The 13867-nt window shown below is 35.6% G+C and overlaps 1 long non-coding RNA gene across 1 annotated transcript in view; it reads right to left on the bottom strand.

Annotated features, from left to right (window-relative positions):
• Positions 1-13867, bottom strand: part of LOC141570353 (uncharacterized) — an 89488-nt gene that overhangs the window by 65022 nt on the left and 10599 nt on the right. The window contains exons 2-3 of the long non-coding RNA XR_012494350.2: positions 13126-13251; positions 10352-10495 (exon numbers count right to left, since the gene is read on the bottom strand). This is a non-coding gene — a long non-coding RNA (uncharacterized LOC141570353). The remainder of the gene's footprint in view (positions 1-10351; positions 10496-13125; positions 13252-13867) is intronic.

Raw genomic sequence — 13867 nt, forward strand, 5'->3', positions numbered from 1 at the left:
CATGAAGGCTGCTCTGCATCATGACCTCCAGAGGGTTTTTGCAAGGGAGAGCTGGCAATCAAATTTGGCTGAAAGCCAACCTGGCAATGGTAAGAATACTGGTCTGCAAGGCTAGTGTTTATCGATCAAGATGTTGTGGACTAGGACGTGGGAAAATAGGATTAAGGAGTTTGGTATTAATCAAGGTTAAATCATTAGAGAGTCTTTGAATCAGAAGAAAATGGGGAGTTCCCCAATTAGACCTCATTAAATCAGGGACTTCACTTCTCAGGTTCCTAAAAGGTGGTTATCTAATCTGAATATCACCAAAACAAGAGTACAAGTAATACTCAATGAATTCTTCTCATTCCGTTAACCATGTTAAGAAATGTATTTTGTAGACAAAACAATAACATCCAGTATCCTAAGTGTGGGCTAAAGAAAATCGCCCCGTTACACAGTTTGATGCCCCCATGAAATGTCTGTCTAATCTTTGCTGGGCCCTAAAATTATATCTTCTTGGAGCCTTCTGAGAGCCTCTTAGCTCTCCTATTCTCCACAAAAACGATTGCAAACCTCATTACTTTTCTAAAATCCCCCACCTCCATCATTCTCAGCACGTGAACTCAACTTTCACTGTATATCATCAAATGGCATGTACCCCAAATCCTGGAGCCCCAACAATCACATTTACACATCTGCAGCAGTTTTTGCCCTTCCACCAGCATGGAAGAGGCATTTGCTCCTAGAGAGATAGTTTTTTTAATTTTTATTTTATATTATTTTTTATAAATCTCTGTTCTCTTTCTAGTCGCTCCTTCCTCCTCAGGAGCCTTTCTTTAGACATCAGCACCTTGCTTCTACATCTTTAACATGTCTTCTTGCTGGTGTTTCCCATCAGCATTAAAGAAAGTGCTTTGACTTTCTCATATTTAAAAACAAAAAGAACTTGTCCTACATTCCATTCTATTATCACTTTCTCTTTCCCTTCATAGTCAAACCTCCCAAAAGCTTTACCTATGCCTGTCTTCACTTCTTCAAGTCCTATTTACTCTTCAAGCTACTGCCATCTAGATCCAGTCATTCCCTCCCCACCCCCACCCACAACCATCAAAACTATGCTGACAAAGTAATTTACTGAGACTTTTCTTGTTGAATCCAACAGACATGTTTTAGCCCTTTTCTTATTTGATCTCTCTGCAGCATCTGGCATTATTGAATAATCCCTCCTTTTTGAAACTTACTCCTCCCTGGTCTTGCATGGTTCAAGTCCCACTTGATTTGTTCCCTATCTTTATGGTGCTTAATAACTATTTGGATTCTGATTCAAACCAATTGTGAAAAAAGTGATGACATTCATGAGACACTGAGACAACATCTAGCCCAATTTCCTTCCATCAGACTCATTTTACAGATTAGGAAATGGAGGCACCCGGAAGTTAACTGAATTATCCAAGTACATACAAATATTATGTATCTACCTCTTATCTCCTATGAATTCTTACTCTTCATGTGATTATATTAAGGAATCATCATTAACTTATTAAGTAATGATAATGATATTATAGCTACATTAAAAAAATCTCATTTATTAGAGATAGATTCTGAAATATTTGTGGATGAAATGATATATTGCTAATGTATGATTCAAAATAAAACAGGTGTAGGACAAATGAATGAACGAGCATAGATGAGACAAGACTGACCACGAGTCGCTAATTATTAGAGCTGAGTGATATGAGCCTCCGAGTTCATTTTATTCTTGACTTCTTTTGTATATGTTTGACATTCCTCATAATAAAACATTTTGAAAAACATAAACCCTATAGTGGATGTTTATTTTTTACTATGACAGACTAACTGGTACCTGTGGTAAACAACTATAAAACTGTACAAATTACATGAAACAATGTTTTGCAAATGTTGGAGAACAGGCTGTGCTGGATTGTGATCACTGATGAAAAGGAAACAATGAAGTGGGTCCCACGTCATTCTGGTTTCCTGATAGTAGATACTTTCCCCAATCGTGATGCAAGGAGGGAGAACCCAAGCAGAGGCTGGCGGTCTCACCCAGCTGAGGATACATCATTTAAAGTTCAAAGCTGTTGAACTGAATGGAATTTTCTCAGAAAGGAGAAAGCTTCAAGAGAAGATATTCTAAAAATCTGCATGAAGTTCCCCTCTCGTCTTCAACTGAATTCTGTACTGCGAATGCACAGTCTGAGACTCCTTAAGGCCGGGCGGAAAACCGTTAGAGAGATCATTAGCTTGTACAGGGCGGGGATATACCAGTTCTAACCAGTCAGAGGTGCAAGGGCTCGTTGACCCTGGTACTCATTGTCCGGTTATATCCAAGAAAGGCCACACCTTAGGCCAATGGATACTCTAGCTCTGAAATAAAGACTAGACCTGCCCTAACCCAGTTTAAAAACAAGATTCAAACATATCATGTCAATCCACAAGTAAATCAACTGCCACTAGAACAAAATTCAACACCACCTCAAAGAAGACAACAAAATCCAGATCCTCAACAATGTGCTATACACAATGCAGCATAAAATTAAAAAGTACAAGGTAAATAAAGAAGAAATATGACCCACAACAAGGAGAAAAATCAGATAATACAAATGGACACAGGAACAACAAAAATGATGAAACTAGCAGACTAGAACTTTAAAAACTGCTTTTATAAATATGCTCAAGGAATTAAAAGAAACTATGAAGATAATGAAAGGAGAGTTGGAGGAATCTTAATAAAGAAGTGGAATGTTAAAAATAACCAAATGAAAATTACAGAGCTAAAATGCAATATTGGCAATTAAAAATTCACTAGTTAAGCTAACAGCAACACTAACTGCTAACTACAGAAGAAAATATTAGTGAACCTGAAAAGATGGCAATAGAAACTATCCCTTTTTCCCCAAAAGAGAAAAAAAAATTGTGAAAAAGAAAAAAACGGGCAGGAAACTTCATTGATTGCTGATGAGAATACAAATGGTACAGCCACTTTGGAAAACAGTTTGGAATTTTCTTCCAAAACTAAACACATTGTTACCATATAACCCTACAATAATTGTGCTCTTTAGTATTTACCCAAATGAGTTGAAAATGTATGTCCTCACAAAAACCTGTGCAAGGATGTTTATAGCAGCTTTATTTATAATTGCCAAAACTTGGAAGCAGCTAAGATGTTCTTCAGTAAGTCAGTGAAACAAACTGTGGTATATCCAGACAATGGTATTTAGTGATAAAAAGAAATGAGCTATCAAGCCCTAAAAAGACATGAGGAATCTTAAACGCATATTTTTAAGTGAAAGAAGCCAATGTGAAAAGACTACATACTGTATGATTCCAATTATATTACATTCTGGAAAAGGCAAAACTATGAAGACAGTAAAACGATCAGTGGTTTTCAGGGGGTTAGGAAGAAGGAGGGATGAATAAGCAGAGCACAGATGATTTTTAGGGCAGTGAAACTAGTCTGTATGAAACTAAATGGTGGATACATGTCATCATACATTTGTCAAAATCCATGGAATGTACAACGCAAAAAGTGAACCTTAGTGAAAACTATAGACTTTCGTTACTATAAAGTATCAAATTTGCCTGATTAATTATAACAAATGTACCACTCAAATGCAAGATGTTAATAATACTTTGAACTGTACACTCTGTGCTTTCCAATTTTTCTATAAATCTACGACTGCCAAACATTGTCTACTAATTTAAAAAAACGAACAAGGGCTCAATGACCTTTGGGACAATATTGAGTGATGAAGCATATGCATAATTTGGAATTCTAGGAAGAGAAAAAAAATATTTGGAGACATAATGCCTAAATTTTTTTCAAATTTGATGGAAAATATCAACACACAGGTCTAAGAAGTTCAGCAAACACCAAGAAGGATAATCACAAAGAAAACCACTTCAAGACACATTGTAATTACACTGCTGAAAACCAACGATAAGAAAAAAATCTTTAAAACAGCCAGACAGAAAGACACATTATATATAGGAGAACTATGATAAGAATAATGCCGATATCACCAAAACCAATGCAAGTTAGGAAACAATGAAATGAAATTTAAAAATTTCTGGAGGGGAAGGGGAATGCAAGCAATTAACCTCTATCAACATGTAATTGCACATCCAGCAAATATGTTCTTCAGAAATGAAGGTGAAATAGACATTTATTTATCAACAAACCTACACTGCAAGAAATGTTAAAGGAAGTTCAGAATTAAGGAAAATGATACCAAGTAGAAACTTAGTTTCATACAAAGGAATAAAGAGTCCATGAAATGTTAATACGTATATAATATGGAAAATCTATTTTGATTCTCAAAACGTAATATATATTTGAAAAATCCAAATATACATGTTTTAGGCAGTCAGTAGGTCAATAGCTACTGTATCTTTCCAAGTTTGTGGTTGAAAAAAATCACAGCATTTATTAGATTGTATATAAAAAAATTGGTCATGAAATATTAATATATAACATTTAACGAATGCAACCTCTATTATCCCATGTTTTTCTTTTTCTTATTCCTTTGGCTAACTTATTAGAATATCATATTAAAATAAAGCATAATAAGTTCATGTTAGGATTTTAATAATATTTTGATAGTAATTTCTTCTCTTTTTATAACCTTAGTCTTTCTCTTTACCTATTACATCATTCTCCCCTCCCTAGTTAACCTGCTGACTTCACTCTTCCTCATATGTACTTTCAACCCAGTTATTAAAAGCAGATGTAAGAAAAGCAGTGTTAAAGAAAATCTAGAAAGGAGAAGCATTCACATTTCTACCTAAGTTCTTTCTATAATTTGGGTTACAGGCAAATGTATTTTTTATTGTTGTAATATCACTGTACATGTAAGTTTATATCTCACATTTTTACTTGAAAGGATATAATTTTTATATATCTGTATAATATTCCATGCTATAACTTCTAGTATTCACTCTTCAATAGCTTTATTTCAGTTTGGACATTTTAGCTAAAGAGTTGGGGGTTTTAATGGACAACTTTGTGTTCACATGTATTTGGTTTTATTTATGCTTGTGTGAATTGTCTGTTTCTGATTTAAGGCTGGGTCTTGTAATATCTCATTTGCAACTGAATAATCATTCACGTCATAGGTTTATTTTTACAATTTCCCCCCTTTTCTCCCATTTCTACCTCTTGTATCCCACTCCCAAAATCTCATCTATCCTTCAGGGTCCAATTTAAATCTTACTCTCTTTATTTAAGTTTATCTGCATTTCTCTGATCCTCTGTAGTACAGGATATATAGTGATGTTCATTAATATGTAGGTGTATTGACTTAAAATGAAATGGAATCTGGGGCTAGTCATTTAAAACTAATACAAATTAGTTTAACAATTTTTTTTGAAAGTTGTGAAGGTTTGGGAAAATCTTAATTTCACCAATTAAATTAACTATTTTCCTTTTCAGGTATGCAAAATAATATTATATGTAAAAAACCTAAGTCTACTACCGTGTTTCCCCGAAAATAAGACCTAGTCAGACCATCAGCTCTAATGGCTCTTTTGGAGAATAAATTAATATAAGACCCAATCTTATTTTCATATACTGTAAGACCAGGTATAATATAATATAATACAATAAATACTGGGTCTGATATTAATGTTTGCTCCAAAAGACCCATTAAAGCTGATGGTCTGGCTAGGTCTTATTTTCGGGAAACATGGTAATTCCAAATGAAACGTTAAAATGATAAAACATTGTGATATAATTTAATTGGCATCATTTTTACATAGTGGTGCAAAAAATAATGGTATATTTGATAATGGATGGCATCTTGAATTCAGTAAATAGGTACTTGAGGTGAGATGTGGGAAGCAGAGGTATACCCTGGGTGCCTAGGAATTGGAGAGGAAGACTCAGGCAGGAGGAGAGAAGCAGAGAAATAAGGACGTGGAAGACGTCAAAAACAAATATGAAAATTTTGTGTCTGGACAGTATACTCCACAGGGTTAGCACTGAATTGCATACTCCCTTGCATGATTCCCTCCTGTTCCTTGTGTGCTAGTCCTGTCTTCCCAAATAGATCACAAGTTTTGCGAAGAGAAAGATGATGTATTCTTCCCCCAAAGAGCTGGCAGAGCACTCAAGTTGCAAATTTCTAGTTGGTTTTAATGATTGTGCTTTATTTCATCTAGGTATACACCCACCAGAAAGATATCTCTGTTTTAGACTCTAACGCGAAAACCAAATTATTGTTTTATATTTCTGGTCTTGAGGTAATCTGAATCAGGGTCTTATGAGTCTATAAACGATGTTGCTCTTTATTGCTTAGCACCACTCTGCTAACTGGATATCCCACTAACTATATCCTCATGCACATTTATGAGTATGTGGGTGTCACAAAAAGAAGTCAACAAAGCTTTGCTAACGGTAACATATAAACTGATGCTAAAAAAGAGGAATGATAATCTTTATATTCACCCCAAATTATTTTCTGATATACTATACAGATTTATTTTTTAATTGTTTCAATATTCCTAAAGACTTAAAAAAAACAGGTTAATATGTAAATAGAGAAAAATAAACAAATAAGAGACTGATGGAAGGTACGCAGTCCAGGTAAGGAAAGCAAAGAAAGGACACCTCCTAAGATCTGATGATAACCGATAGAGGTCACTTGTGGATTTGCTCACTATTGACAATTGTAAGTACACTAAAACATTTGGCTCTGTACAGAATGCAACTTTGGAGGAAAAGTCAGTCCCCAGATCTCTCAGGCATTGGAAGCATCCTCATTTTCAATTAAAGCTGTAGGCATGTTCTGGAAATCCTGCTGTTTTTATTTCTCAGTGTACTTTAAAACATGCATGTGAAATGCCAGTTTCCTCCCTGGCAGTGCTGCCTCTGCCACTTCTGCCCAATCCCTCCTCCACCTCCCCAGCTTCCATCTTCCCAGGTAGGGGCATCCACCCTCCCCCTTCCAGACCTATTTGGCCCTGAGAAGGAGTGGGCAGCAGGCAGTCCTCCAGGAAGTGAGAGGTGGGTCTGGGTTTTTCCGACATTCTTCTTTGGAGCCCCCACAAATCAATTGGGAGATGCTGGCTTTGAATTAAGAATTTCCATCACTGAGGAAAATTCATTTTAGAAAAATGTAATTATGGCATATTTGGAATTGGGATATGTTGTATATTTGCAAACAGATGAGGTTATTAAATATTATGAGAGAAAGGAAAATTTAGAATACCAGTTAATTTACTATATTCCCTTTTCAGTGAAAGTAGATCTCTACTGAGGCTGATGTTATTTGAATAGTACTGAGCAAAACAAACAAACAAAAAAACTCCCATATATGCAGTCTGACAATTAAGTTTGCGAACTCATCCTAGAAAAAGTGCTACATACCTCATTGTTGAATATCACTATGGTCATCTTTGAAGTACTCCCCTTGGGAAGCTATGCACCCATGCCAGCACCTAGTCCACCCTTCAAAGCAATTTTGGAACTCTTTTTCTGGAATGGCCATCAGAGCTGTCGTTGTATTACCCTTGATGTCCTGAATGTCATCAAAATCTCTTCTTTTCAATATTTCCTTTACATTCAGGTAAAGAAAGAAGTAATTGGGAGCCAGATCAGGTGAGTAGGGACAGTGTTACAATACAGTTATTTGTTTACTGACTAAAAACTCCATCATAGACAGTGCCATGTGAGCTGGTGCATTGTGGTGATGCAAGAGCAATGAATTGATGAAAAGCTCAGGTCATTTTTGTCTAACTTTTTCACACAGGCTTTTCAGCGCTTCCAAATAGGAAACTTGGTTAACTGTCCAGTTGGTACAAATTCATAATGAATAATCCCTCTGACATGAAAAAAGTTTAGCAACATCGTTTTGACTCTTGATTTGAACTAATAGAACTTTTTGGTTGTGGAGAATTGACTGACTTCCATTGTGTACTTTGATGCTTTTTTTCAGGGTCGTATTTGTACACCCATGTTTCATCATAACCTGGCCCAAAACATCATTTTGGCTCTCCAAAAGGTCTTGGCAAACTTCGACTCTCCTTTCCTTCCTTTCCTTTTCTTCATCGACTCTCCATTGCTTTTGTTCATCAGTGAGCTCCTTCAGGACCATTTGTGTATATACCTTTCTCATAAGATTTTCAGTTAAGATTTTCCTGTTTCTCTATCATTGTTTACTTGATCTGCTATCTATGCTTCTTACAGTCAACCAACGATTTTGATGCACAATTTGATGAATTTTTGCAATGTTTTCATCAGTTCTGCTCGTTACTGGCTGCCCTGACCTCTCTTTATCAGTAATATATTCTCTCCCCTCAGAAAAATGTTTAATCCATTTGCTGTTTTCTTCATGGCATCATCTCCATAAACTTGGACTAACATCTCCCTGATTTCACTTCTACTCTTGCCAAATTTAACAAGAATTTTTTTTTAAGTTTAACAAGAAATTTAATGTTTGTTCATTGCTCTAATTCAAGCTCAGACATTCTAGCGACGGCACACATAAACACACAACAATAATGAACGCCACTCAGCAAGCCACCGCCACACATTGACACGACACAGCTGTGAGACACTGATATACCGAGGTTATGAAACCTTACTGAGATGTTTGTACAGTGCTGCCAATGTAAGAGCATGGTGGCAAGTTTGCAAACTTAATTGTTAGATCTCATATGTTTTCCTATATTTGTTATAATTGTCTTCAATTTAAGCAGCAACATGGATTAAGTAAGATTTTGTGGATTAAGTTGGGAAGTTAATCATTCTGTCTAGAATATTTCCTGGAAATTTTATTTTAAAATTCCAGAGAAATGAACCACCGACTAATTAGTAAGCATACTTCTAATTCCCACCCAATGATAGATGACAAAGAAAACATATAGAACTGCATCACTTCTCCAGAAACTTATTTCTGTGCCAAAAAGGACAAATGGAACTTTTTTCCTTAGTATTTTTAAAATGAGATTGTTTATTTGCCTTGGGTATCTTAAATGGTAGCTTTCTGGATTTAAGTGAATCATGTCTCTGAGCAGCCAATGTGTGCTGGTGGCGTGGAATATGGATAGATGAGAAACATTAAGTATGATCCTAGCCAAAGTAACAATTTTAAAAAGTTGTTGTTTTCAGGCATACAAAAATATCGATGGCAAATAAAATTTAAAAAAAAACACCTAACTTAAAAAATAAAATAGGTACTCCTGAATCTCCTGCCAGCCCTCTTTGCTCCCCTTTCCTTCTCTCCATCTTCAAAATTAATCATCATCCAGAATTAGGTATCTGTCCATCATCCCCATGCCTGTTTCTAAAATTCTGTAACACGTGTGTGTCCATAGACATTGCACAGCATTGCTTTCATGGTTTTAAATTTTACACAAATGGTGTTATATGGTACATATTCTCCTGTGACTTCTCTTTTTCTCCTTCACATTTCTGTACAATTTAGCCATGTGAATACTTTCATTGTACTGCTGCTAGTTACTATTACTATTCCTACTACTATTGCTGCTGTAAAATAGATTTTATTTTGTGTTAGACACTGTCCCAGCTATTTTACAGTAAAGACTCACTTTATCCTCAAAAAAATCTTTTCTTCTCAGATAGGACTGTTATACTCCTCATCAACAGAGGGTTAAGCTCTAATTCACATGGCTAATAAATGAGTATGAAGACACCACCATTTATTTATCCACTCTCCTATTAATAGACATCAATGTGATTGCCATTTGTTAAACAATACGCTTTGTCATATGGACACATTTAGCTACAAAAGAGCCTGGGAAGCATAGTTTTTAGTTTGAGTAATCATGTGTCTAGCTAAAAAATGGGTAATTTTTTTCAACTTAGAAAAAAACAAGAATGAATATCCGTAGACAATTTACACTTATTTCCAGAGCTGTCTTGATTTCAACATGCTCCAGGAGATAGGCTGATACCTTAGTGTGTGCTCTCCTGGTACATTTAAGAGGCAAGAATGAAGGCAGACCCCAGAGTTACAGGGCCACAGATTAGAATTACCACACCCACTAATCCCCTTCACCAGACAGTTGGGCCCCTCAGAAACCCCCGTTTACCTCTTCTACCCCAAGGCTGTTCTATTTAAACTTTTCTCCCTTATTATACTCTCCTGGGCCTCCAGGAATAGAGGGAGAGGAGAGACAGTCAGGGATTGGATATCTGCCTGCATCTGACCAGGTCCTATCCTTGTGCCCCATATACCAGGCAGCATTCCCCTTATCAAGCCCCAGGAGGTTTTACTCAAATTTTCCCTTTATTTATTTGTGTCAGTTCCATACACTTCCCTCTCCCTTAGAGTCATCTCCAGAGATAGGTGTGGAGGAGCGGCCTGCAGCCCAAGATAGCACTTACCAAGAACCAGAAGTACCTCGGTAGTGTTTCAGTTTGAAGGGCCTAGAGGCCCCAGAGAAGGCATTTTATGTCCCTCTGGGCAAACAGGTGCATGATATCAGAGCTGTATCCCTTCCCAAAAGGAGATGAGACTTCAACCAGTGACTAAAAAGGGAGATAGATACAAAAAGGATGTGAGCTGAGAGGCACAGTTTCTGAGAAAAGCCTGGAGCCAGACTGCGTTCTCTGTAGGCCCAATGTTGTAGGGCAATTAACCACCATCACCATTTTGTGATGAGTTGGGAGGTCTCCAGAGAAGAGGAGAATTGTACCTCCCTTCCCAGCTGTGGCCTAAGGAAACAGAGAGAAGCTTGGCACATGACCAAGCCCAGAGCAAGGAGGCCAGTGAGGGCAAGGCCAGCCCACCCAAGGGTCAGGACACGGTGCTGGTCCCTGGAGTCTCAGGCCACACCAGGGAGAAGGACGGGAAAAGAGGGACAGGCAGGATGCCAAACGAATAGAGCAATTAGACAAAAGTGATTATGTTTCAAATGTAATATTTTAAACAGAGATACTGAATTAAATTAAATTGGCAAGTTTTAAGTTTTCTACCATTAGCAAAGCCTGAATTGAGCCTAGCTATAGAGATTTAAGAAAAGTGCCTCCCACCCCTGTCTCTGTTTTACACACCCAAACTGAGGTAGTGAATTTCATGCCTGTAACAACCTTCACTTTGATTTTTATCTTTTTGGTTTATATATATATATATATGTTTACCATTTAAATTTTCTCATTCTCTTTTGTTCAGTTTATTGGTCACTGAATTATTTCCTTTTTAAACTTTTCTGCCTTTTCCATTATATCTTCTATTTCAGTATTGATTCATCTTTACCTTCCCTTTTATTAAATATTTATTTAAATGTCATCTACTTATGTTTTTAGAGTTACATATATTTGTCATGAGTAGCAAATACCGCATAGATCTGTAAGGTATTATCTTCAGTCCATCAATTCAACACTTTTAAAAAGAAAATAGTGCAAAAATATTTAAAATGGAAGACAAGCCAGACAACTCAAGATAGATCTGTATGGTTTAACTAGAAAATAAAATAGTTTGACCTTTCTTTTTTATAGCTAAACTTAAATATCCAATATAAAATTTAACGTACAGCAGTAGTATTTGATATTGGAAAATTATTATATGTAGATATGAGGTGATAAAAAATACAGTGAATGTTTAAATTAGAATTTTTATTTCAGTAAAAGACAGATTGATATTAATCCCCCTCAAAAAACTCCCCCTCGCTTTGAATACACTTATCCCTTTGTTCTTACCACTTTCTGAAGCAGTTCTAAAAGTCCTCTTTCATGAGTGTCTTTAGTTGCACTGTCGTGGCTGCCTCCATGTCCTGAATCATTTTGATTTTGGGGAAGAGCCAGAAGTGATAGGGTGCCAGATCTGGTGAATAAGGTGCATGAAGACACACCGTAATGTTTTTATTTGACAGAAATTGCCATATACCAGAAGCGATGTGTGACATGGAGCGTGTCATGATGGAGGATGAAACCGTTTGCCCATTTCTCAGGCCAGTTTCTACGCACATCTTTCTCAAATGCTCATAAAAACTCTTACAAAAGAGGACTTCCAGAACAGCTTCAGAAAGTGGCAAGAATGATGAGATAAGTGTGTTCAAAGCAAGGGGAAATGATTTGAGGGGGATTAATGGCAATGTGTCTTTTACTGCAATCAATTTTTTTTATTTAAACATTCACCTCATATGTATTGCATTTTATAGAAAAAAGATATTTGTTATGATTTAAAATTTACATAGTAGAGTCCTTTTAAATTTTATTTGCAAACTACCCGATCACTGAGGTCACAGTCAGCTGGGAAATTTAGTCAACCTCCTATGGCAAACAGAGTTTACAACTTTAAGCGAACAAACCCAATTTTCTACAGCACATATTCAAGCAGATGTGTTATCAAGCATTCACCTCTCAACAGTTCTTGAAATTATCAATAAACTTTCAGTATTAAAAGAAGTTCTTTGCCTTTTTAATATACAGACTTAGATGAAACTGAAAATTTATGAGAAGAATCAGAGTAATTATAGACTTAATTTACATTTTATGGTGAATTATATTGTAAATATTCACTCACCATCTTTCTTATCTATATAAATAAAGGTTAATTGTTAATCCATTGCTTTTAGTGCTTTCAATTTACAAAAGCACTTATATCAATAGCTTCCTAAAATTTTCCTACAATTTCCTGTTTCAAAACAATTTGTCCTCTTATGTTAACTTTTTTATTTTAAATCAAGGCTGAATCAAAAACATTGAGGTGGATAATAATTTATTTCCACAGATGTAGTCTTGAAACAGTTTACCAACACAATATTAATTTCATTAGTTGTGTCTCTAATTCAAAGAGTAGATTACACAAGATTGTGTATGTTTTACCTTTTCTCTTTTATTATATGTGCATAATCCTATGGTTAAGAGTACTCAAACATTGATATTGTAATTCTACCATCTCTTGTGTTCTTGAGAACCAGAAATTTGGGTGTTGACAAAAGGGAATACAGATGTAGCAAAACGAAGAGATTAAGTAAAAACCCTAGAGTCCTGAATTTGAATCAAAAGTATCATTATGAACATGAGATATTTTTTTCTTTCTATTATATATAGAATGTTTTAGGGTAACTTTAAGTCTTAAAATTTCAGAAGTACAAATGTTAAAATTTTCCAAAGCATAGCATTTAAAATTCTAATTAAATGTATTTTATACTTACTGAGTTTTGTGAATTGTGAAGAGCCAAATTGCCATCTTTAATTAGGGTCTCTTGATGAAAGGACGTGGTACCTCTGTAGCTTTGTTAAAGGGTTCGAACCTGAGACAGATCAAGGTCTGGATCCAGCTGCCAGTTTGCAGGAAATGCAGACAACAAAGAGACATGTTAAGGTTCACCGCGAGCATAGTTCAGACTGAAAAACTATTCAGTCCACAAAGTTCACAAAGTTCAGACTGAAAAACTATTCAACAGATAAACTGCCAGGAAAAAAAAGGGGGGGGGGGTACAGAAGGCAAATCTATAGATTATAAGAGACTTAAAAGAAATAAAATTCAAAACTGAACAAGTCTGAATTATAGTGACTAAGGATGTACACTTGAGTGATAAAATTGTAAGGAAAGACAAGTCATAACGATAAAGTCAAGATGGTGGTTACCAACGGTGAGAAGGAGGACACGGGCTCCTTGGGTGGCTGGAAAGTTCTGTCTTGACCTGCTGATTGGTAACAAAAATACTCATCTTACAATAATTCATTAAATCGTGTTTTGATTTGTGTGGTTTTATGTATCTGTGTTTTACTTTATAATAAAAATAATATAGTAAGTATTAAAATAATTTTAAAATAGAATTAAAAAAAGAAAGGAAAACCTATGTATAACATCTTATTGTTTATATTTTCACACGTTTCTAATTTTACTCATTTTCAGCTTTGGATTTTTCTTTTGTTAATTTACATTTTAAT

Source organism: Rhinolophus sinicus, chromosome 3 (genome assembly GCF_057876585.1).
Source record: "Rhinolophus sinicus isolate RSI-liver-muscle chromosome 3, RSI-T2T, whole genome shotgun sequence".
NCBI lineage: Eukaryota > Metazoa > Chordata > Mammalia > Chiroptera > Rhinolophidae > Rhinolophus > Rhinolophus sinicus.